We start from the raw sequence: 24,429 nt of genomic DNA on the forward strand, positions 1-24,429 counted from the left end.
TTCACAGTAAAGGAAGTTCTTTCCCAATGCATATGTTCACATGCCTCAAAAGCACTAGATAGATAGATAGATAGTGGGGGGAACGGAGAGGGATAAAATGGGAATTTGGGGTCGGCAGATGCAAACTATTACATTTAGAATGGATAAACACCAAGGTCCTACCGTATAGCACAGTCTCCTGGGATAAACCATAATGGAAAAGAACACTAAACAAGAATGTGTAAAACTGAGTCCCTTTGCTGTACAGCAGAGGTTGGTACAACATTGTAAATCAACTGTATGTCAATCAAAAAATTAATTCAGTTTCTCAATGAAGGCTCTCCTGCTGACCCTCTGAGACCTTGCCTGGCACTGGGGGGCTTTGATTATATGTCTGTAAGGAGCCCAGGACAGCGGTAGACATTTGATATATGTTAGTTAATAGTAATGAGGGCAGGGAGTACTTGCTGTACCCAGTGGATGGAGCTGTTCAAGTTAAGGAGAACCCTTCTAAAAAATAATGCTTAATGGATAGAGATTAAGACTCTGGAAACCTTTCCACATCCAACAGAATCACTCACTATCTCTTATCCAGCATCCCAGCCAGTTCCTGGACCAGGAACTGATAACATGTACATCTCTTTAAACAGAGTCCCCCCTCCAAAAAAAAATCCTGTTGTCTTTTTTCAAAAGTATCAGCCTTTGAGCTAGCCAGAGACCTGGGTTCAAATTCTGACCCTGTCCCTTAGAAAAGGGATCTTAAAACAGCTTGCTAAGCTTCAGATGACTTACCATTCAGGGCATTGATAATAATGTTTCAAGGTTGCAGAGCACTCACGTAAGTAATGCATGTTTTTATTATAAAACCAACCTGAAATTACAGGCAACTCTGGATCAGTTATCCTCTTTAAAAACTAAAACTGAAAGCTAGACTCCAAAAGGCAATCAATTTGGCTTTTGAATGTGGTTTTGAATTTGAATATCTATGTGTCATACATACGACAAATCCACCTCAGACGAAACACTAAATATATAATTCTGGATGTAGTGGGAAATTAATTCTCCTAGTGTAATATTTCTCAAATGTTTGAAGTATTTTCATAAAGTATGATCCCATCATAATAAAGTAGCATTTGATACATCAGGATTTATTCAGTTGATCTTAGTTGAAAGAGAAAAAAGTCCAGTTTTCATGCCAGTCTACCCAATCTGTTTTTCCTTCAGTAGTGATCTTCACCTGAAAAATGAAGCCTGTACGAGCTTGCCCAAGAATTCCCCAACCCCACACCTAAAAGTTAAGTAAACACTTTCCCATAGGAATCAGGATAAGGAGTTTGACTTATCAATGCAGTTCTGTGTATGAAAGTGTCTCCCTTCTTTTCAGTGATCAGTAAAAAATATTTTTGAGCTCGAAAATCACAGTTCTGAGCAGTATGTCCCAGACGCCCATTTATCAAATTGTCATTTCCTTATTATTTTTAGAACTGTATCTGAACAGTGAAAGTCACATAAAAGATCGACTATAAACTTGTATGTGCCAATCAAAATATAATTACAAGAGTGGCTCTGATATTAACTTTACAAAAATGCTGTGGGCAGATTGTTTACTTGTTCGTTTTTATTATTTCAATATGTTTTTTAATAGACCATAGTAACGGATATGGAGCGCATCGATTCTGCTGAGTGTTTTTAAATGTCCTTTGGAGAGAAAATAGCTAATACTTCTTGAATGTTTATTATATGTCACTGTTCTAAACTTTTGCCGTATTGACTTTTCTACCCTCAAAACAATCCAGTGAAGTAGGTCCCATCGTTATCTTTACTGTCATCCCCAAAAGATCCCATCTCAGAAAATATGAACTCCGGTCTTCTAGTTCTTCAGCCCCAAACTTTCAGCGCCGATTCTTCTCGCTCATTCCCACCCCACATCCAAACCGTGAGCAAGTTGCAAATTAGGAATTTTACATTTCGGTGGCTTTTTTTTTTTAAATTCCCGGCCTCCTGGCTTATTCCGGCGGCTCCCTCCTCAGCGGCAGCCCTGCCTTCATCCCTGTCCCCTGTAGGGACCACACATCTTTTTCAGACACAAGCCCAAGCCCGACAGACAGTGTCGCCCTCTGCTCAGGACCCTCCCACAGCTTCCGGGAGCATGCGGAGAGAGCCGGAAGTCACGCGCAGGCCGCCAGCCCCTCCAGGCGCGGGCGGGGTCCTCTCGTCCCCGCCCCCTCGCGCGCGCCCCGCCCCCTCCTCTCCTCCGGCCACACCCCCTCCTGGGCCGCCCAGCCCATCGAGCAGGGGCCCAGGCCCGCTCTGCAGGGCCCCGGCTCGGGGTTTCACGCTTTGCGCGCTGATGTTTTTCACGATTTGATCTCGGGATGGGTGTCGGGTAAGCGAAGGCCGGTAACGCCGCCGCCCACTGGACCCGCCCCCGGGGATGCGCTCTTGCCGCCCCCGGCCCCCTGGGACCCGCCCGGCTGCTCCGTCCCTATTGGACCAACCGGGTCCCCTCGCCCCGGGAAGGAAGGCCGCGCTCCCCAGTCGCCCCGATCGAGGGCGAGGGGAGCCCTGGGTGGCCGCGCGCCCCCGAAACCTCCAGGCTCTGGCCCCGGCGCGCCTCCAGCGCCGCGCGCTCCGGGCCGGGGAGGCCGCAGTCTCGGGCTCTCGGGTCTGTGGCAGGTGCGATGACCTCCCACGGAAAGGGCAGGTGGCGCTCCGCTCCGGCCAGCATCCCCCGTTTTCACTTTGCCCTGGGTCGCACTGCCCAGCCCGCCTCCTTGCTGTTCCTCTAACGTGCAGGCAGCCCCATCTCAGCACTTTGCAACGACCACTTCTTCCCTCTGCACAGTTGCCCCCCCACCCCCAGACCCCGCAGGGCTTGTCCCTGAGGTCTCCAGGAGCCCTGCCAAATGCCATCCTGGGGGGCGTCCCACCCACCTGGAGAACTAGCCTCCCCACCCATCCTTCTCCGTCCCCCTTCCCCGCTTTAATTTTCTTCAGAACACGTTCACCCTCATGATTAGGTGTTTATGGCATCCTCTCTCCATAAAATCTAAGCTCTAGGAGAGCAGGGCGTGTTAGGGTTTGCTCACTGCTGCATCCCTAGAATTGGAAACTTGCAAGTGGGTGTTCACGAAAATTTGCTGCATAACTGAGTGCCCATTTTGTAGATGAGAAAATTGAGATCAGAGATGGGAAGTGACTTGCCTAATGTCACAGCACCAGGATTCCATCCAGGCAACGTGCCTAGGAGACCCTGCTTGGAACCACTGGACTATTCTAGTGCCTTCCTAGGTGGCAAAACTCAGTGTGAGAAAGAATTCACTGGCCATAAATAAAGCCTCCGCGAATTTATCTGCTATTTGAATCAAACATAAGATAAAATGCCATCTTATTTTATTTGGTCATCTTCTGTTTAGATGAGGAAACTTTAACTAATATCTTCAGACACCAGAGGGGCGTTGACTGACTTCTAGATAGTCATCTTATGGAAACTATAGGCACAAAGGTTAAACACCACATGTGAAAAATATCAAACCACCGTCTACACTAAGATAATATATGAAAAAGCACTGCAAAATACTATTACTTGAGATCAAGGAGACATTATCATTATTTTAAATGCCTGGAGTATAGAGGTTCATTAAAGAAATGGGTTATTAACATGGTCCTTAAATTAAGGCAACTTCCTCTCAATATTATCCTTCCTGCTGTTTGAAAAGCACTTCCTGCCTACCCTGTGACACACATCGGTTAGTCCTTGGGACCCTGGAGCAGAGTTTTTCAGCTCCAGAGGGCTTCGTCTTATCTTTTCTGGTATTATCTTTGCAAATTTACAGGTTAAGAACCTGAAAAGTGTTCCTGAAGGGTAGTCAGTTAACAAGCAGAGAGAGCTCACTCTCCACCTCTGCAGTGGCCTATTGTGGAAAGGTCCCTGGGACCAATCAGGCCAGAAGCGGAAACTTGCAAAGATGATGGGGAGAGCATTTAAAGTGACTGATGGCAGCAGCTTGGCAGGGAGAGCCATCCTGCACTAATAACACTAATTTGGTCTCTAATTATGTATTTACACAGTGGTCAGCTAAAATCCAGCTGTTGCTCCGTCTCTAGCCCACGGTTTTTCTTTCTGAGTTTGTTTTCTTTTGTCTGGGCTACAGCTGGAATTCGGGATGGAGCCCAGAGACTTTCCTCCAGTTTTGAGTTTATCAGTCCCTGGGTGTGCTTTCCTCATCTCTGTAGGAAACAGAGCATGCAGATCTCTTGAAAGTAAGAGGGAAGAAAAATAATAGAGTCAAAGATACAATAGCATTCATTTTCTTCTTTCATTTCTTCCACTCTACTTCTCTAGAATTTGAGAGTAGAGGTAAGAAGAAACGCTGTTCCTGCCCAAAATGTCACCCCCAGAAGGCTCTGTGGCCCACGGAGGAGGGGTAGGTTGGGGAGCAATTTGGTCAGAGGTCCTGGGAAAAGCATCTGCTCCTGAAAATTGGGCCAAAAAACTTAAAGAAATGAGAACATTGCAGCAAGAAGGAAAAAATGAATAATAAGTTCTTAATCCTTGAGTTCTATTTTTCTTTCTAGCTTTAATTGTTCTCCAGATTTCTGCAAGCCTAAAGTCTTATCTTCAGCAGCACTGAAAGCCATATTCTATTCCTAAGGGTCCAGATGACCTATTTTTTCCCTCCCTGTCATCAAAGCTAGGTGAATGTCATTTTGATGCTTATCTTGCCACGTTGACAAAATTCACGCATTATTCTCTAAGCATTTATTAAGCAGCATGTTAGACCTATAGATGAAAGACAAAGACGGCCAGTCCTTGTCATCCAGGACCTTACAGTTTAGCTAACCACAGGACACCCTTATGCAAACCACTAAAACCACTCTTCCTGTCCTGTCCCACCACTAACGTGTGAAAATTGCGTGGCACGGGCATCATTCCCTTGCACAGGAAGACTCATCACTCATGGAAGCAAAAGAAGAAGGAAGCCAGTATTTGCTGAACCCTCTGGTGCCCACAGGCCCATACTAGGTGCTTTTGTATTTACAGTGTCATCTAACCCTCTCAAAGTCCTGTGAAATTACTGTCATTAACCCTATTTCACAAATAAGAAAACTGAAGCTCCACGTGTCCTAGGGCTCATGAGGGCAGAGCTAGCGTTCAATTCTAAGTCTAAACAGAGGTCCCAAATCCAACCTCTTGCCATTCTACCACACGTTCCCACAGGTAGCTAAGAACAGCTATTCACCCCACGGGCAGGTGCTAGCAAAAGGATAGAAATAGGAGAGATCAAGGTGGAATTACGTGGGTTTCAAACCCAAATAACTTTGGGTTCCCGGCAGGTAACTAATTAAGTGAAACAGACAAGGTGTAATACTCAGGATATTCTGTACAACGTCTGCTTTAATGGTTAAGTTTAGCTAGGAACAGCACCTGATTGTTTTTGTTGTGATAAAATACACAAAGCATAAAAGGTACCATCTTAACCATTTTTAAGTGTATGGTTCAGTGGTATTAAGTCTATTCACGTTGCTGTGCAACCGTCACCACTGTCCATCCCTAGAACTTTCTCATCTTCCCAAATGGAAACTCTGTACACATGAAACAATAACTCCCCATCCCTCCTCCTCTCTTCAGGTGGTTCATTGTTAGTGCATAGAAAGGGGACTGATTTTTACATGTTGATTTGTATCCTCCAACTTTGTTCAATTAATGTATTTGTTCTAACAGTTTCTTTGTGTGTGTGTGAGAGATCTTTAGGGTTTTCCACATATGATATGTCACCTGCGAACAGAGATAGTTTTACTTTTCTCTATCCAGTTTGGTTGCCTTTTCTTTCTTTTTCTTGCCTCATCACTCTGGTTGGAACTTCCAATCCTATGTTGAATAGAAGTGGCAAAAGTAGGCATCCTTATTTTATTCCTGATCTTGGAGGAAAAGTTTATCTTTCACCATTGAGTATGATGTTACCTGTGGGCTTTTCACATGTGGCCTTCATTATGTTGAGGTAGTTTCCTTCTATTCCTAGTTTTTGAGTGTTTCTTTTAATCATGAAAGAGTGCTGACTTTTGCCACATGCTTTTCTGAATCATGTGAGATGATCATGTGGGTTTTCTTTTCCTTCATTCTATTAATGTAGTGTATTACATGGACTGATTTTCATATATTAAACCATCCTTGCATTCCAGAAACAAAAATGCCACTTGGTTGTGTGATATAATCCTTTTAATACGCTGCTGAATTCAGTTTTCTAGCCTTTTGTTGAGGCCATTTTGCATCAGTATTTATCAGGGACATTGGTGTGTAATTTTCTTGGTGTAGCTTTGACTTTAGTATCAGGGTAATCTTGACCTGACCTCGTAGAATGAAGGGAAGTATTTCCCCCTCTTCAAGTTTTTGGAAGCCTTTGAGAAGGGTTGCTGGTTTTGTTTTGTTTTGTTTTAGTATTTGGTGTATTTCACCAATGAAGCCATCAGCTCTGGGGAGGCGGGGGGTGGGGGGGGGGTGGGGGGTGGGGAGAGTTGTTGGGGGGTTACTGATTACCGATTAAATCCCCTTATAGTTTTATAGGTCTATTCAGATATTCTGTTTCTTCATGATTCAATCTTAGTAGGCTGTGCATTTCTAGGAATTGGTCTATTTCATCTAGGTTATTCAGTTTGTTGGCATACAGTTGTTCATAGTAGTCTGTTATAATCTTTTTTAGTTCCATAAAATCAGTAATAATGTTCCCACTTTCATTTCTAATATTAATAATTTGTTTCTCTCTTTTATTCAGTCAGTCCAGCTAAAGGTTGGTCAACTTATTTTTATCTTTTCAAAGAACCAGCTTTTGGTTTCATTGATATTTTTCCTATTTTTTTCTATTCTCTATTTTATTTACCTCTGTGCTAATTTTTATTATTTTCTTCTGCTACCTTTGGGTTTAGTTTGTTCTTCTTTTCCTAGTTCCTTAAGGTGTAAAGGTAGCTTGTTGTTTTGAGATCTTTCTCCTTTTTCAGTGTAAGCATTTACGGGTATAAATTTTCTCTTTGCACTTCTTCATCGCATTCCATGATTTTTGATATGCTTTGTTTTTCTTTTCATTTGCCTCCAGATATTTTCTAATTTCCCTCAGGATTTCTTCTGTGACACATTGTACTGTTTAATTTTCACATATTTATGAATTTTCTAGTTTCCCTTCTACTATTGATTTTTACTTTCATCCCCTTGTAAATAGAAAAGATATTTTGTATAATTTTAATCTTTTTTAATTTACTAGGACTTGTTTTGTGGCCTAACATGTAGTCTACCCTGGAGAATGTTTCACACACCCTAGAGAAAAATGTGTATTCTACTGTCATTGGGTGGAGTGTTCTGTTTATGTCGGAACATGTCTGTTTATATGTTTATGTTTGTTAGGTCCAGTTGGTACCTTGATTGTTTAAGTCCTCTAGTTCCTTATTGGTCTTCTTTCTGGTGGTTCAGCACCTGATTTTTCTTCAAAAACAAATCTTAGCAAAGCTAAAAAAGACACTTGAAATAATCTGCTCCGATTCAGACCATGTCCACCACACATTAAATAATCTTCTTATATCAAAATATATATTTAAACTTTTTAAGCAACTGTTTCCGGGGCTATCACATTTGGTCATATGGGATGTGCACTATCAAATATGGATTTGTACAACTGGTGTTTGCTTTCAACAAACCAGTAGCCCCTTTTCATAGCCCTGGGACAACGTAAGGGCAAAATTCAATTGTCCTCCCAAAGCACAGCCTGTATCCTGATAAAAGTTTTCGTGTTCCCCCTGCCATGAATGCATAAGATGCAGATGCAACTCTGTCGAACCACAGGGCATCCCAGAGGGGCTTAGGAAAGCGGGTAATGCAGAGGAAGGACTGCTGAGTCAGTCTGGGGTCTCTGCTGCCTAGAGATCAAATAGATATGGTCCTGAAGGGCTCACAGTGGAAATCACACACCAGTTGCAAGTGTCCCCACTCAGGACCTCAATCAGAAGGAACGGCGGAGTGTCAAGCGTGCAGTAGGCCCATCCTGCAAGGCCTCATTCCACCACTACCCTCAGCAGCAGCTGTGGTGTTTTCTTGTCTGCCTTCTCTCAGTGTCCCATCAAGCACCTTGCTGAAGCCTTAGAAGGGCCAACTCCCTACTTCCACCTTGCAGAGAACACCGATTTTATTTAAAAATCTCGTCCTTTTTGCAAAGTGGAGACCACATTACACGCACCCCGCTTCATTATCTGTCCATGGTTTACATCCCTTTTCCCTACTAATCTCTGATAAAAGCTGGTTTCATGCCATGCTTGATTCATATCTTCAGGCCATTCTGCCCTTTCTCCTTTCCTGAGGGGAAAAGTCCATGCAGAACAGACCTACTGCATATATAAGCTGTCTTAGATTTTTGGCAAAGTTTGTAATGGAAACCATAGGCTGTGTGAACCCAGCACTTAGCCCATGAAGAGTACAGTGACTTTGCTGGTTCACCGCTTTTAGAATATTTTACCGTGATAAGTACTACTTGCTTTTATCCAACACTGAGAATTATTTAACTATTAATTAATATTTACATATTATATATTTGTATATTAATATTATAATTAATTAATATTTAATTATTTAACTCATTTTTTTATTTTGGCTTCTTGGAAGCTCAGACATAAATTGAAGTGTTCAATTAGAATAATAATATTAGCCTAGGGTTGTGGTGTCACTCTTATTTTTTTCTTATTCTCTATTAATCATTTACTTAGCTATGTTTATTTTATAATTATCTGCTTCAAGTCTTTTTTACAAGTTTATCACTCTGAATAAACTGAACTAGATTTGTTTCAGAGCGGTCATGTAATTGTCATGACTCTTGGACCACTTATATATCACTGTCTCCAAATTGTACAGTTCCTGGTGTTGTACTAATTGAAAAATTCTAAGACACATATAATCCCAGAGTTTCTGCTGAGAACTCAGACTTTAGTATCCTTCATGCAATCAAAATCACCCTTCTATGTATTTTAGAAACCTTCAAATAATTTCTTCTGGTCAGTTTTAGAAGATTTTGAGAGAACCTTGCATCTGGAATTGCTCACTTCCGTTTAAAGGTCTCTGCCTTGGGAAATGACTGTCCTTTAACTGCTTGCTGGCATACAAAATCCTAATTGAGAAACCTTTGCACGTGGTGATGGCATGCATTTAATTTACTTCTGTTCCATTAGGGACACGTCTTGGTCAAGGAAGGAACGCACGTTGGAATCTTGATGATTCGTGTTTCATATGGTCTGTGCCCCAGGACACTAATAAACGGTCCCAGATCCAGGGCATTTGTATCTCTTTCTTACAGGCAAGAACAGCATCCTTAACAATACCCCAATTTAGAGCAAATCCAAGTTCAGTTCAATTCAGTGCTATTTATCTAGTAATTATCAAGTGTGCTCGGCATTTTTCAAGTCTCTGGGAGTATAACAATCAACAGGGCTCAGTCCCTAGCTTCGTGGAGCTCACAAAAAGAGAAGGCTAATAAACGGCTCGAAAATTGAAATCAAGATTACGCGAGGAGGTAAGGGACACAGAAAGGGAGCTTCTAGCCAGTGGGGAGAGGGCAGGGTAGGCTTTCCAAAGGGGCTGGCTCAGGCATCAGAGCAGTCAGAGGGGGAAACGTGATGGAAGGCCAGGCCCAGACAGGGGTCAGAAATGCAAAAGATTGCAGAGAGGTGGACGAGGATCTCCCTGGGGCTCTCAGCCTTAGCCTAGGGCAGAACCAAGGTAGGCTAGGAGGGCCCCCGTAAGTGTCTGTGGAATTGAACGAGTGAAGTACAAAGGAATCTCAAAAGCAGCACGATAGTGTGAAAAGTGATCATGAAGGGGTCATTACTACTTATTTATCTGGGCCTCTAAAAGTGTTCCAAATTCAGGCTACAGACCGAACTGGGGATTCGTGTATTTACCTGATTCTGAGGTGCCTCTCACTGCTGTGGCCTCTCCCGTTGCGGAGCACAGGCTCCGGACGCGCAGGCTCAGCGGCCATGGCTCACGGGCCCAGCCGCTCCGCGGCATGTGGGATCTTCCCGGACCAGGGCACGAACCCGTGTCCCCTGCATCGGCAGGCGGACTCTCAACCACTGCGCCACCAGGGAAGCCCTCTGAGGTGCTTCTTTGTATAAAGCAGTTCTCCATTTTGTCAATGAAAGGAGAAGATCTAAAATAGCTTTGAAGCCAATTTAAATATATAAACTTTGGGGGATGGAGATGAAATAGCTGAATGTCTATTCATACTATTTAACTCAATTTAATCACACATACATGTCACATGTTATATAGGTTGAGAGATTGTACCTTTTTGTTTCGTCACCATTTCTTAGTCATCTAGCACAGTTTCGGGAGCCCTGCCCCTCCTCCCTTCTGTTTCAGACAGATTCCGAGCAGGTCTGCAAGCCTCTCACTAGACACCTGTCCCCTGACGCCGCTTCTCGTTTGCTATTAGCGATCTTCATAACCACTTACTGTGTTGCTTTCAAAAGCTGATTTGTAAGAGCTGTAGGACCTGAAAAATATCTTTTCCTTCCTCCCTTCTAAGTTCTTGGCTGGGGCCCCTATAACAATAGACGGATTAACGAGAGAAAAGCTTACACATTTATCTAATAAATGTTTTACGTGACACATGAACCTTCATCCTCATGAAGGGTGTGAAGACATGAAGAAGCAGATAAACCTGCGTGTTTTGATACTGGGTTTGATGAAGATGGGGAAGTCATGGGAAAATGTGAAAGGACAAATGGGGTATAAGCCATGTGTATGCAGTAAACTGGGGGAGACTTAGCACGGCCTGTTCATTCTGCCTCCTCTCTGAGTCCCTCCGTCTTTGGAGATAAGGATGCTCCTTTCCTCTTGGGCTGGGAGGGCGCCTCTCACGTGAGGATCTCATGACCAGCTTCAGGAAAAGGTCAGAAACTCCTTTCTGTACCTGCTGTTCCTCAAGTTCTTTCAGTCTGAAATATTCAGTTTGCCAAGGTGTCATATTCTGGGGTAGCTTGTCTTCAACCCTGTCGAAGCCAAAACTCAGCTGTGAACGCATACTTCCAGGAATAATTTCTACTTTGAGTTAAAGTTTTTGCCTCCTTTCCCCCCGCTTTTCCTTTCTTTTTATCCTTTCTTTTTCTATATCTTTTTAGTGATTTTGTTGTTAAATCTCCATAATCATCCCAAACTAGCAGTGACATAGGTCATTTCAAGTAAATGTGGCTTTTCCCAAACAGTTTTCTGGTTCAAAATATTGAGCGCACCTCAAAATAGGACAGGTCAGCTAAAAGGTGACCCTCGTATTTGTAAAAGTAGTTGTTGGGAGGAGCCTTGCTATAATCGTGTAAGGTGCACATGGAACTAGCTTACCTGAGCTGGTGAAAGGCTCACTTATTTCTGAAATAAGGTTATACTAGAAAGGGTTGGTTGGACTGTTCTCTGCACCCCTGGACAGAGGACCTGGAAGCCGGGTATCCTTCACAAGTTTTCAGATCTCCCAAAGTGATGGACATTTCCTCATCTGAGAGCAGAATAATCCTTGACAGGTCTGATAGGCTACCTTTTGGACAAGAAGGTATCGCTCACACCCAGAGAAGTATTAAAAGAAATTTCACAATGTTCCTCGGTATATCCAGACTGTGAGGTTCTCTCCTTTGGATTTTCTTTTTTGAGCATTGGAGACAACCCTAATATTTGTAAAACCCTTACAGTTTACAAAGTGCCTTCACAGCCACTCTCCCCAATTCCTCGCCTCAGCCCTCAGATTAAGAGTCTAGTCTGTCCGTGTGATTAAACCACAGCACAGCGCCCAGGGGCAGACAGGCTCCCCCCTCGGTGTCTTACACGGTGGAGGGGGGCAGCATGGCGGTTCCCCTGCGGTGGTAGACGCTGAAGGAAGGGAGGAAGGAGTCTGCCAGGTGGGCTGGACACAGAGGCCCAAGTGTAACCAAAAGTGGCGTCCAGCTGCTCACCACTCAAAAGCCAACGAAGAGGCAAGGTCGTTGGAAAGTAAGTTTGCTTTATTTTGGATGTGGGCAAATGAGGGGGACTCCTGTCCAAAGGCCAACTCCGCCCGCCCCATGCCGACGATCAGTGGGCAGAAGCTTTTATAGGCGGAGGGAGGCACGCAGAAACAGCACAGGCAGCTCTGACAGGCATCTTGAAATTGGTCATCGGTGGTCTGACCAACGTCATCTCGATTGTCTTAGGTACAGGTAATCTTCAGTTCCAGCGCTGGTTTGTTCCCATTTCTCTGAGGCCAATTCTTGGAATTGTGGCAGCTTGTGTCACGGCTGCTACAGCCTGGTCATCATGTAGTTACCTTCTTCCACCTGGTGAGGGTTTCAGTCTCTGTAAGACAGCTCCCAGGATACAGCTCAGAATGTTATCCACGGCCCTCAAGGAGGAACTACAGGTCCTTGACTATGCTCAATGACTAAACTATTATTATTTGGTCTCCTTGGACTGTCTTCCTTTGCTTCTGCATTTTCTCACTTCTCTGATTAATCCGATTCTTTGGCCTACGTTTTTCCACAGACAAAAGGCCAGCAGAGGACACGGGGGTCAGGACCATAGGGTCCTGCGCCGTTTCACAGCAGGACAGAGGACGGGGCTGGCGGGGCGGGAAGCAGGAGAGAACCGGAGGGTCTTCAAAGGGCAGGTCCTGGAAGGGCTTGATACCTGGTTACGCGCAGGGCAGCCGGAAGCCCCTGAAGGGTTTTCATCTGTGGAGAGATCTGATCAGATGCCCTTTTGTGGGCAGTTCCCTTCAACCACAAATGAGCACCGATTATGGGTGGGCGATGGAGATGGGAAGGACCAGGTAGGAGGCTGTGCCCGATGGGGTCCTGACGCAGGGGGCCCAGCAGGTGGGAAAGGAGGGGCGTCAACTTGCTCCAGGCCCGGCAAGCCCGAGGCAAGACCCTCCCTCCGCCCCCTCCTGACTCCGGAGCCGGGCGATGTGAGCTGCGCAGGGACAGGAGCGCGGTGCCTCCCCTCCCCCAGGCGCTCTTCGCGCAGCATTAGATGCTCACAGAGCACGGAGGGTCCCACCGCCGGCCAGCACGGAGGGCCGGGACCGCGGAGACGCCGGGCGATGCGGGGGGCGGCTGCGAGGCCCCGCTCCCTGGCTCTGCGCCCCTGCGCCGCCGCCCACCCCCTTCCCGGCGGGTCGCCTTTCTCTGAGCCAGCCCCGCCGTGAGAGCAGATAGTGCTACAAATCCCAGGCCTCGGGGTATCGAGTCATTTCTTGTAAATCACCCAGAAAGACCTGGCGGGGCTGGAAGGCACAATTTACTGCTGCATTATTAAATGGTCCGAGCGCAAGCCGGCTTCTTCCTTGCAGAGTGAAAACGCAGGCAACCCAAAGGACAGGGCGCCGGGAAATGAGAGCAGAAGCGGGGGTTCCAGCCCTCACCCCCCAAAAGGCCTCTTTCCTGAAGCCCGCAGGAGCCCCACAATTCGACGTTGGGGATCCTTCGAGAACGCTACATCATGGTGTAAAAAGGGCTTTTATTTGAAAGGACATCCATTTCCGCCAGAAATTGAGGAATGAAGCGAGCGGAAAGAAGCAATGGAAAGCAGATAAATGAAGAGTCCGTTGTCCTTCCCGAGGGCCTCAAGGCGGTCTGGGGGCAGCTGCTCCCCCCGACGCACCGCCCCCTCTGCGTTCTCGGGAGGGCCCCAGGCCGCGCCCTGCCCTCCTGCAGGGAGCCTCGCTTCTTGTACACAGTTAAGGGAAATCCTGTGACCAACACTGTCCCCATCACCTGGGTTTCTCAAGATGGGGCCACGGAGACCTGTTCCTGCCTGAGACTTCCCTGCATCCCTGACACCGTATCTCCACCTCCGCTCCTTCCTTCAACTGAGTGGCTTCCATCTTACCTGCTTTTAATCCAAATAAAATGAAGTACACATTCCACCTATGTAGGTAATGCCAACTATTTTTTCCTCCTATTTCCAAGTGACTTTTAGAAACTGGATCCTGTCAAAAGAATTGCTTTCGTATCTGTAAAGAGAAAAAGTCTTTGCGCTATAAATTGTACCTGCTATCCTATTCTTTCTCTGTCCTGTTATTGTCTTGAAGCCAACCTCCTTCAGTAAGAATCCAGACATAAAAGAGCTCCTGGGGAGGGGGCAGAGGGTGCAAAATTAAGAGGAAAGCTAGGCTTTGGAGAGGCTAATCCTATTTCTGTAGAGAGTTTTCTGCTCACCAATACTTTAAAGAGCACACGTTCATGGACCCTCACTCAAACCTGTGAAGAACAGGTGTAATCCGGTGACTTGCGCAGAGGCTCAGGGTCAGTAGGTAGAGTTTCCCCCCATTTTCATGGATGTGTTGCCAAGCCCCCCACCTCTGCCGGGGGTGTCTCCCAGCCACTCAGGGCTCACACGCGCCTCACCGCCAAGCTCCTGAAGGAGCCGTTGGCTCCCAGGCAAGGCCCCCATCCTCCTGCCTGGCGTGTCACGTCCATGGTCTCTTGGCTTCCCTGGCCAGCTCTCCGCTGCTCAAACGCCCTCACTCCAGCCTCGGCCACACCTTCAGCTTCGGCTCCTGGCTGGGCTGTCTCCCCTCGGGGTACAGTCTGTTTCTCTCCTCTGCACTCTGCTCACCACGTTGGAGTATGTCTCTTTCCCACGCCCACGTGCTGTCCCTCTAGGGACCTGCGTTTGTGTCCTCAGCGATCGGCACTTAATAGGTGTCAGTGTTTGTCAGAGGAAAGCATGGAGGGAGGGACAGAGAGGAGGGAAGCAGGGGAGGACCTGGGTCTGGGCCTTCAGGATGCAACCCTGTTATCCTCCTATCATTGGACGAGGGCACCAAACACACGTGTCCACACACAGGCCGGCTGGTGTGTCCTCCCAGGTCTCCGCTTTGGACCCTCTTCCATCAGCGGCATTCTTTTCACCTTCTTCTCTTCCATGTAGGCAGATTCTCAACTCTCCTACCAGAAAAGACCTTCTTGGCTCTCGTGTCCAGAGACACAAATATTTACGCCTCCTCAGGTCACCGCGAGCATCACATGCCGGCGCCCCGCCCTCCCAGAACACATCTTTGGCTCTGTTCCGACCTCGCCACCCACCCGACACCGGCCACCTGCCGCCCCTGAGTGCTTCACTCTTGTTAATTCTATTTACCCTGGGTTAGTGTCACCATTTTGTATCCTCTGGGCCCCCTTCCAAGTTCTCTAAGCATGAATAACTCTGAATGTGGGTGCGTAGACAGCAGCCTTCATTAGAATTAATACTTGATTTTAAACCCCGGGGACCCAGACTCTGTCACTCTCCCAGGGATGCCCTGAATCACAGATCCTTCTAAACAGGCCAGTAACTGTCTATACTGGTGACACTAGCAGGTGATTGGTGGCATGCGGGCCATCACATTTACATGCATGGCAGACTGTAGAAGCCCCTTGGGACACAAGGGAAGAGAAACAGCCAAAGACTCTGTCTCAGACGCTTCCACTGGTACGGTAGCAGGAGCTGGTCTGTCCACAGGTGGGGAACCGCCTGAACCCGGGGGCCATCTTGCCCTTTCACTTTGCAGATGCCTACCTGCTTTTCTGGAAATGATTAAGCTTACTGAGGTGTGGCATTGGTGCTCCTGATTAGATAACTTTAAGTCGACTGTTCGTGCCCAGACGTCTTCCTACGTACAGGATACCGTGCAACAGCGCACTCCTGTAGCTTCATTTCTTTGGTTGGGTGAATGGTGACAGGGCCTCTGGGCTTTAATCCAGACAGCGATCACACTATAGCCACCTCAAAAAGTGTTCCCAAAGTTACCAGGTTTCATCATTGGTCCAAAATGGTTCAATGAGTTTAGGGAGTTTAAAGTCAGAAAAATGTGGGTATAAATCCTAACTCTGCTACTTGTTAAAAATGTGTCCATGGGTCGGCTGAGGGTTCGGGAAACTAAGGCCCATGGACCAAATGCAGCCCATCACCTACTTTTTCTTCCGTTTAAGTATTGTCTACGGCTGCTTTCTCCCTACAAGGGCAAAGTTGAACTCTTCTGACAGAGAGCCATACGACCTACAAAACCCCAAATATTTCTTATGTTTACAGAAAAAGTTTGCCGCCCTTTGATAAGAATATTTCATCTCTCTGAGCCTCAGTTTCCCCATCTGTAAAATGGACAAAATACTTCCATTCAAGAAGTGGTGCTGTGAGGAATAAAGGGGCTAAACAATGTGGAAAGTCAACCACAGAGCAGTCAACCACATCGGGTCTTTTTTAAAATTATTATTTTAATTTTGCTCTTGTCCATCCGTGTCCCTGTTTGCCAGGTGAGAGAAGGTTACAGCTGCTGTCTGCCTGTCTCTGTCCCTGTTTTTGGCATTTTCATTTCTCTTCATTTTGCCCCACTACACCCCCTACCATCCAACAGACGAAAACTTCTAGAAAAACATAGAGGGCTTCCCTGGCGGCACAGTGGTTAAGAATCTGCCTGCCAGTGAAGGGGACACAGGTTCGCGCCCTGGTCTGGGAAGATCCCACATGCCACGGAGCAGCTAAGCCCGTGCGCCACAACTACTGAGCCTGTGTTCTAGAGCCCACGAGCCACAACTACTGAGCCCATGAGCCACAACTACTGAAGCCACGTGCCTAGAGCCCGTGCTCCGCAACAAGAGAAGCCACCACAATGAGAAGCCCGCGCACCGCAACGAAGAGTAGACCCCGCTCGCTGCAACTAGAGAAAGCCCACGCAGAAATGAAGACTCAAAGCAGCCAAAACTAAAATAAATAAATAAATATATTTTTTTAATCTATAAGAAAAAAATAGAGTGACTGATAGTAAAAAAAAAAATGGTATGGAAAATAAACTTACTCTAAAGAAAAATTTAATTCTACTGGGCCTCTCGGCTTACTTATTTTATGTCTTTTGAGTAGTCATTTCTATCATCTTTTTATTTTCAATATAAATTTAACCTTGCAATTTGTAATACTGTACAAAGAATGGTGACTTCTCACCTTCTCCTAAATACAGAATTTTTTCCTAGAGAAGAACTATTAGATGTTTTCAAATTCCTACACACAGAACGCTTGCCTTCTTGGGATTTTTCTTTTAATCTAAAAATAATTTAAAAATTAAGATGAGCTGAAGCTATGTGAGATCACCTAAGATTTTTTTCTTCCAGTTAGAAGGCAATTACTTTCCACATTTCTTAAGGAGGAGAGACACTTTGCTTCTCCCAACAACTTTCTTCAACTGCTTTCCTATTAAAATACTTTTTAAAATTTCAATTCAGTGTTTCCCTTATCAACTCCTTAGCAGCCTTAAATTTGCCTTGCAAAGAAGCTGAAATCCTCAGGATGGATTACGAGAAGAGTGCGTATCCCTACCAAAATTAAACATATTAAAGCATTTAAATATTTTTAATCACAACTATTACAAGGTTTAAAACAGAGATAAAATGGTTTCAATGCAAGAAGATTTCGAACATCTTAGACCCAGTGAAGTTTGTATTACTTTCCTTCCCTTCACCTCACTCCACAAAGATCACAGCATAGGGGGTTTTACATTTTTTCAATTATTACATTCTTTCAACTAGGTGAATTCAGTAAGAGTCCAGCCAAGTGGATCTCCTGCTTTTATCTCTGTAACTAAGAGACAAGCTCTAAACATGCTGAAGAAATGGAAAACCTTTCTGGTTTCATGACCAGCTACTCTTGAATTGGGCAACATTTTTCCACAGATAAAAATTCAGGAGGGCTTCCCTGGTGGCGCAGTAGTTGAGAGTCCGCCTGCCGATGCAGGGGATGCGGGTTCGTGCCCCGGTCGGGGAAGATCCCACGTGCCGCGGAGCAGTTGGGCCCATGAGCCATGGCCGCTGAGCCTGCGCATCCGGAGCCTGTGCTCCGCAACGGGAGAGGCCATGAGAGGCCCGCGTACCGCAAAAAAAAAAAAAAAAAAAAAAAAATCAGGAAATGAAATTCCCTGGTGGTCCAGTGGTTAGAACTCCATGCTTTTACTGCTGAGGGCCAGGGTTCGATCCCTGGTCAGGGAACTGAGATCCCACAAGCTGTGTGATGTGGCCAAAAAAAAAAAAAAAAAAAAAAATCAGGAAAATTAGGAGGGCTGTTTAGTCCAGAAAATACGAAGATAAGAAAAGCCTGATTTTCCTCCTAGGTGTTTGTGCTTCTGATCCATTTTTTGCAAAGAAACCCAAATGGGATCCCTTGGCCTGGGAATAAGTGTGGTCACGGTGAGTCTGAAGGAGCAGCTGGATGGAAGCCTTTGGGGTCAGACCCCTGAGGGTGGCACTATTCTGGGGTCATCTCCGTCCCACCGGCCCAGAGTTCTACACCTCACACACTTGTCCACACCGCATCCCACCTGCTGTGGCTGCCGATCCCATCCAGTCTGTGGTCATGGTGCAGAGCTTGGAATCCATGAATTCAGACGTCTATCCTCCTGGCTAATCACATCAGCTTGGGCAAGTTACTTAGCCTCACTCTGGGTCTCTGTTTCCCTGAATGCAAAGCAGTGCTTGCCTCAAACTGTCATCATGAAATTTAAATTGGACAAAGGCTGTAGGTACCTAGCTCATCCCTGTGCACAAAAGCAAGGACCCCACAAACACTCCCTCCTTGTCTCTGATTATGTGCCTCCTACTCACTAACGGAACTGTAACTTTCTTTTTTAATTTATTTTTTAGAGTGTATATCTTTCTTTTGGGTAAGAGAAACTCAGAACTCAAAGTCAAAAGCTGTAGGTTTTATCTTCTGTGACTTGAGTGAAGAAGGGGAAAAAAAGGAAACCATAACTTGTTTTGACTGCAAGAAATCAACATTATGTGGTCATCTAAAATTCAATATTTTGTCTGTTTGTTCAGGGACTGTACTTTAGGGGGAAAAAGTTATCCTGTTTGTGATGAAAGACTATATACGTTATGAATGGTCATGTGATAATCTCGCCTCCATAACGAGGAGAGTTAAGTTGTAAATCATCCGTTCCCAAACCATTGGTGAGAAAATACTTAAAATTTCCTCCAAAACATGTTGAAATTGACAGGATGGAGAAATGGGGTGGAAAGAAGGGAAATAAGTTTGCGATCGAGATGGTGGGCAGATTGGGAGGCAATCAATATGAGAGCAGCTACTGGATGACAAATGGGCTATTTTCGGAAATTGGTACCCAAGCAGAGAGATGCTGCTGGCACGCTGAGGTGCGTGTGCAGAGCACAAGGTGTGGTGCGCGCTTATAGCAGGGGAGCTGGACTTAGATTAGGAAATGGGACAGGCTTCCCTAAGCAGAGGAATGGTGCTTAAACTGGAAACTGAAAGATGAGGAGGGATTAACCGGAGAGATGTGGCTTTTCAAGGTAGAGCACAGCATTTCCTGTCTCGGGGGAAAGGGAGCGCTGGCAGGTGGCTGGGGGACCAGCTGAGCTAGAGGGAGTCGCGCTGAGAGCTACCAGTTCAGGCTTCCCAGGAAGAGCCGAGAAACATCAGCTATCGGCGAGTCAGCTTCCAGCACAGCTCTTCTGTCTCGCAGTAGAGGGAGAGGGGCATCAGGAAGATTCAGGAAGGCGCGAGCCAACGCTCCGTCGAGAGGCGCCCCCTGCCGGCCAAACCTCACGCTTCCCTCGTGATGGATTTCAGAACTCAGACCTAGGAGTTAATTCGGCATGAAGTGTATACCTGTTCTATTGTTCTCTCTGCTATTATGTATGTTTGAAATTTTACACAATAATAATTTCTTTTAAAAAAAAAAAGAGCCCTTCTCACCAGCTGCAGATTCGTTGTGAACATGGGCCAGTGGCCAGGTGGTTTCCCTGAGACTAACTGTTGGCTGGCCTGTAGCAGGGGAAGGGCTACAGGAGGGCAGTTCTGCCCTCCCTAGGGAGAAGGAAAGAGACAGGCTCATTCTGTTTGTCGAAGAATCAAAGAATTAGAGTACTTGGTTCAATTCCCTGAGTCTCCTACATCCAGGGAATTAGGCTATAAATCCTATAAAGCATTCTCTAGGTTTTTTCCAGGAACACTTGTTTACACTCAGGCCACGAACGACACAACGGGAGGACAGGTTTCATTTCACAGTGTTTTGGCATTTGCAGCTCAGACTGAAATTGCAAAGAAGCAGAACAGGAGAGCAATGAAGAATGGTGCACAGTTTTTGAACGTCTCATTCTATCTGTGGTTCTGACTCTATCTTTAGAATCCTTCCTTTCTTCCTTCCTCCCTTCCTCCCTCCTTCCCTCCCTCCCTCCCCCCCCTTTCCTTCTTTCTTTCTCTCTCTCTCTTTCTTTCTTTCTTTCTTCCTTCCAAGTCATAATATATGCCAGGTACCATGCAAGGCACAAAATGACAGAAAAGTAAATAAGCAGGTACTTTTCCTTCCCTAAAGGTCCACTCCAGTAAGAAACACAATGATTAAACAAGCACAAAATAAAACATAACTATAAGCTGGGATAAGTGATCTGAAGGAAGAGAATGGGGGCGGGGGTGTGCTTGATATAAAACATACTCCTGGAGAGAACTAATTTCATTCAGGAGCCAGAAGTAGTCCCCTTCTAGTTTAGAGGTTTCAACATACAATGATCTCTGGGATTGTAATACTTCAAGGGTCTTATATCCCATCCTAATCCCTTTATCCATTATTTCCAAGAGGAGATAATGTTTAAATGCAGATGATAGAACTTTTGCCCACACCTCTTCCATAATTTCCACTGGAGACAAGTTAGGGAGAGGAAGGAGGGTCGATAAATCATTTAACGCCTGAGAGAGAGTAAGACTCAGTTTCTTTTCTTTAAAATGAGATTGTTGCACTAGGGAAGCTCTGAGGTCTTATCACCTTTTTTAACGTTTGAATAAATAGTGTGATCCCATGGAGTCCCCTGGAGCTGGTTTTTACCTTAGAATGAAGTTTTCATGAGCTATATGCTATTCATTGTTTTGAAAGAAAATACTATGAGACCCACCGTACACCTCCCAGGACTGCAGAAGGAATCTTTATATTTTAGTATTTTAATGATGTGATGGGAATAATATTGTTCGGTGTCACTTATGTAGTATTCCAGCTTAGAACGCATAACTGTGAGGAAACAGACAGACAAACCCAAAATGAGGCAGAGGAACACTTTTCTTCCTTCCTTTTTCTTTTTCTTTCCTTTTTCTTTCTCCCTCTCTCTTTCTTTCTTTTTTAGGTACTGTACTCTGCAAAAAATGCCAAATAATAAAAGGCAAAAAAAGTCTGTGCAAACATTCCAGATTAAAGAAAACTAAATGGATAAGACAAGCAAATGCAATACCTGGGTCTAGACTCAATCTTATACCAGAGGGAAAATCCTGTGATGGACATTGTTTGCCGATTGATGAAAATGGAACACTGATGGTGGATTAAAAAGAAAAATTGTACCAATGTTAAATGGACTGAAGTCGCTAAATGTTATCTAAGAGAATACCCCTCTTCGTAGGAGAGAGACACTGGTATATTTTAGGGTAAAGAATCATTGTGCTGGTCCTTTCCAGCTGCTATAACAAAATACCACGGACTTATATACACGGACTTATAAACAGTAGAAACATCTTGTTCACAGTTCTGGAATCTGGAAGCTGGAAGTCAGGGTTCCAGAACGTTCTGGTGAGAGCCCTCTTCTCTTCTGGGTGGAAGACTCTTCGTGATATCCTTACATGGCAGAAGAGTTAGGGTTCTCTCCAGGGTTCCTGCTCGTGAGGGCCTCCCAAAGGCCCCACCTACTAATACCATCACCTTTAGGGGGTAGGATTTCAACCTGTAAATTTGGAACACAGCGGCTGTGGTGTGTGCAATATACTTTCAAATGTTTGAGAGAGAGAGAGAGAGAGAGAGAAGGCAGTGATAAAGCCAATGAGGCCGAATGACAATCTGGGCAAAGATCTATGTGTCCAATTACTATTTTCATTCTTGCAATTTTTCTGTAAGTTTACAATTCTTTTCAAATAAAAAGTTAAAATATATGTTGTTGGCTAAAGGAGCGCTTAGAGTTCCGTGTTCCAGCCCGGCGCCCCAGAAGTTCTAGAGAATTCTACCCCTATAATAACACAGTGCCTTGTGGAGGACATCTACGTTGGCATTTGAAACAACTGAGCTGATGTCATTTGCATAAAAAGCAAAAGAATTAAAGCGTTTCATGGTGGGTGTGAATTTGTAATGAGGAGCAATTCTAAAATGGCCCCTATTTTCCGTTCAGGCATATATTTGTCTTATACAAATTAATTGCTAAACAGACGAAAAAGAAAATCACCATCAAATGAACAAGGGAAATTCTAGTTCTTGTGAAACAGATAATTCATGAAGGGAACGGTTACGATGGGCACGGAATTTGCCATTGGTAATGACTTTTTAAATTGTAAGATACGTAGAAAGCAAAGCTGATAGAAAATCTTCATTTTTCCACTGCCAGAATACTGTCATAACAATTTCATGTGGTGTCAAATGCAGGCTGAATTCCTATTTTAGGGCGTAATAATAAAAGGGGTGATGATTACAGGGGAATTTGGATGAAGCTAATTTTCCAATTCTCGTAAAATCTGACAACGGATAATTTTAGGATGCTGTACACGTAAAGTGTGTTGTTGTTGTTTACTATTTTCACTGCTTTGAATAACAGCCTTCAATAACTGGCACCCTGATCTGACTGCCCGATGGAGTCGCTCGCTCCTTCCTTGGCTAGAGCCTGACCAACAATGCAGCCATCCTCCTGAAGGTGGCGCTGTGCTCCGCGCGGTCCCGAAGGATGCGGGCGGGTGGAAACCCGGAGGGCGTGCAGGCGGAGAAGCAGGCCAGGTGCACAGCTCAAATGCATAAGGAGAACACAGTCTGTGCAAGAAGCAACCCGCCCCGTCGCGAATGGTGCCAATGAGGAGCGAGCTCCTGAGGGCTTCTGCGTCCCACACACGGGTGTTGACATTCAAATGGCACTATGCTTTGTTCTTATACACGAAACTGATCATAAGTATGTCCTTCGCATCATTATTCCATCACCTCTTATCTCCCATCCTCTCACCTTGTTTCTTCTTTCTGTAACTTTTCCTCCTTCCCTCTCTTCTCACTCTTGGAGGTGCTTTAGAATAGATGTTGGTGCTTCCACTGCCTAGAAGTTATATTATCGCAAACTCCTTTGTGCACTGGTGGCTAACGGACCTAGGAATGTTGCCTACACTGCCTGAGGGTTGCAGTAATGAAAGGTCTTTTGCTGGCCGGAAAAACACCTGAAGGCCCAGTGTAAGATGGGGATGCTCTGCTGGCTTGACTGGGAGCAGACATGAGACGCGTTGTTGGAAAATATTTTCTTTATCAATAATTGTTTTTTGGAGTTCACCTTTCTCAAGGAGAATGTGTAAGAAATGGTTTTCGAGGTTGAATGTTTTTTCTATCAATCAGTGTGGCTCTTTCCCACAAAAGTCATTTTTTGAAATTCATCCTTCAAGGACCATAGACAACAGCTTTTCTCTATTAAAGTATAAGAAGAAAAGCGCAAACTCCATCCTAAGTTGTTGGCAACCCCCATTCCATAGCGGGAGAACTATGTTTAGGAGTAGATCTGGTGAGGAAAAGCCAGCTGGACTTAAAAACGCACAGAACCTTTGTTAGCGTTGGTAAGCCTCGTTACGGCTTATTAAGTAAACCAGCTGCGATGCAGACTGACCTGACGTGTCAGTGACAACGTGGAACTCCCCAGAGAGCTCTCTCCTGAAGGAGGTGGTGTGTTTTCAGGTGAGCCCTCGTCCCCACCACGACCACAGAGGTGACATTTCAGACACAGCAGGTGGAGCAAAAGTGGAGGAGAGCGATAAGAATGATTTTTTTAATTTGGAAACATACTTTTGGGGGGGATACTCACCAAATGGGGCTCACTGCATAGTAAGAAAAGCGGTTGATACGTGATTTCTGTGCAATATTTAATTTGTGAAAGAATAAGAGGTGCGTGATGGTGAGCAGACATTTCTTCTTCTGAGTGGAAGGAAGCTGTAGGAAGAGTCTCGGATCGTATCAGGACAGACTGCACACCAGGTATCACAAGAAACGTGGCCAAGGAGATTCCATGGGCCCCTTTTCTTATTTTCAAGATGCAGTTAACTTTCTTTGGTGAATGAACTACATTTATTCTTGTTTAGAAGCAGAAAGGTGAACCAACTAGCCCCTCAAGTTTCCTGTCATTATTTGTCCCTTTCAATCACAGAATCTCAAAGCTGACAGGGAGCCCTGGAGATCATCCACTTTCTGAATGAGGACGCCAATTTAAATGATTGTCCAAAGTCATGCAGGTCATGAGTGGCAAAGATGAAATAGCAACCAAGTTCTGTCTACCTCCCATCCACAGTTATATTCCCGCCAGACAAAAGGACTTCCCTAGTCTCTTTACACCGAATACACAGAAAGCTAACACCCGTCCCATCTTCAGCCCCAGGCTCTGTGCTGGTCCCCAGGAGCACTCCCATTAGCCTCATGTCTTGTC

The 24,429-nt window shown here is 45.2% G+C and overlaps 1 protein-coding gene across 1 annotated transcript in view; it reads left to right on the forward strand.

Moving 5' to 3' along the window:
* The window catches only part of XKR4 (XK related 4), a 322,053-nt gene that overhangs the window by 295,039 nt on the left and 2,585 nt on the right, over positions 1-24,429 (forward strand). The window lies entirely within an intron of this gene.

The sequence above is a fragment of the Globicephala melas genome, chromosome 17 (genome assembly GCF_963455315.2).
Source record: "Globicephala melas chromosome 17, mGloMel1.2, whole genome shotgun sequence".
Lineage (NCBI taxonomy): Eukaryota > Metazoa > Chordata > Mammalia > Artiodactyla > Delphinidae > Globicephala > Globicephala melas.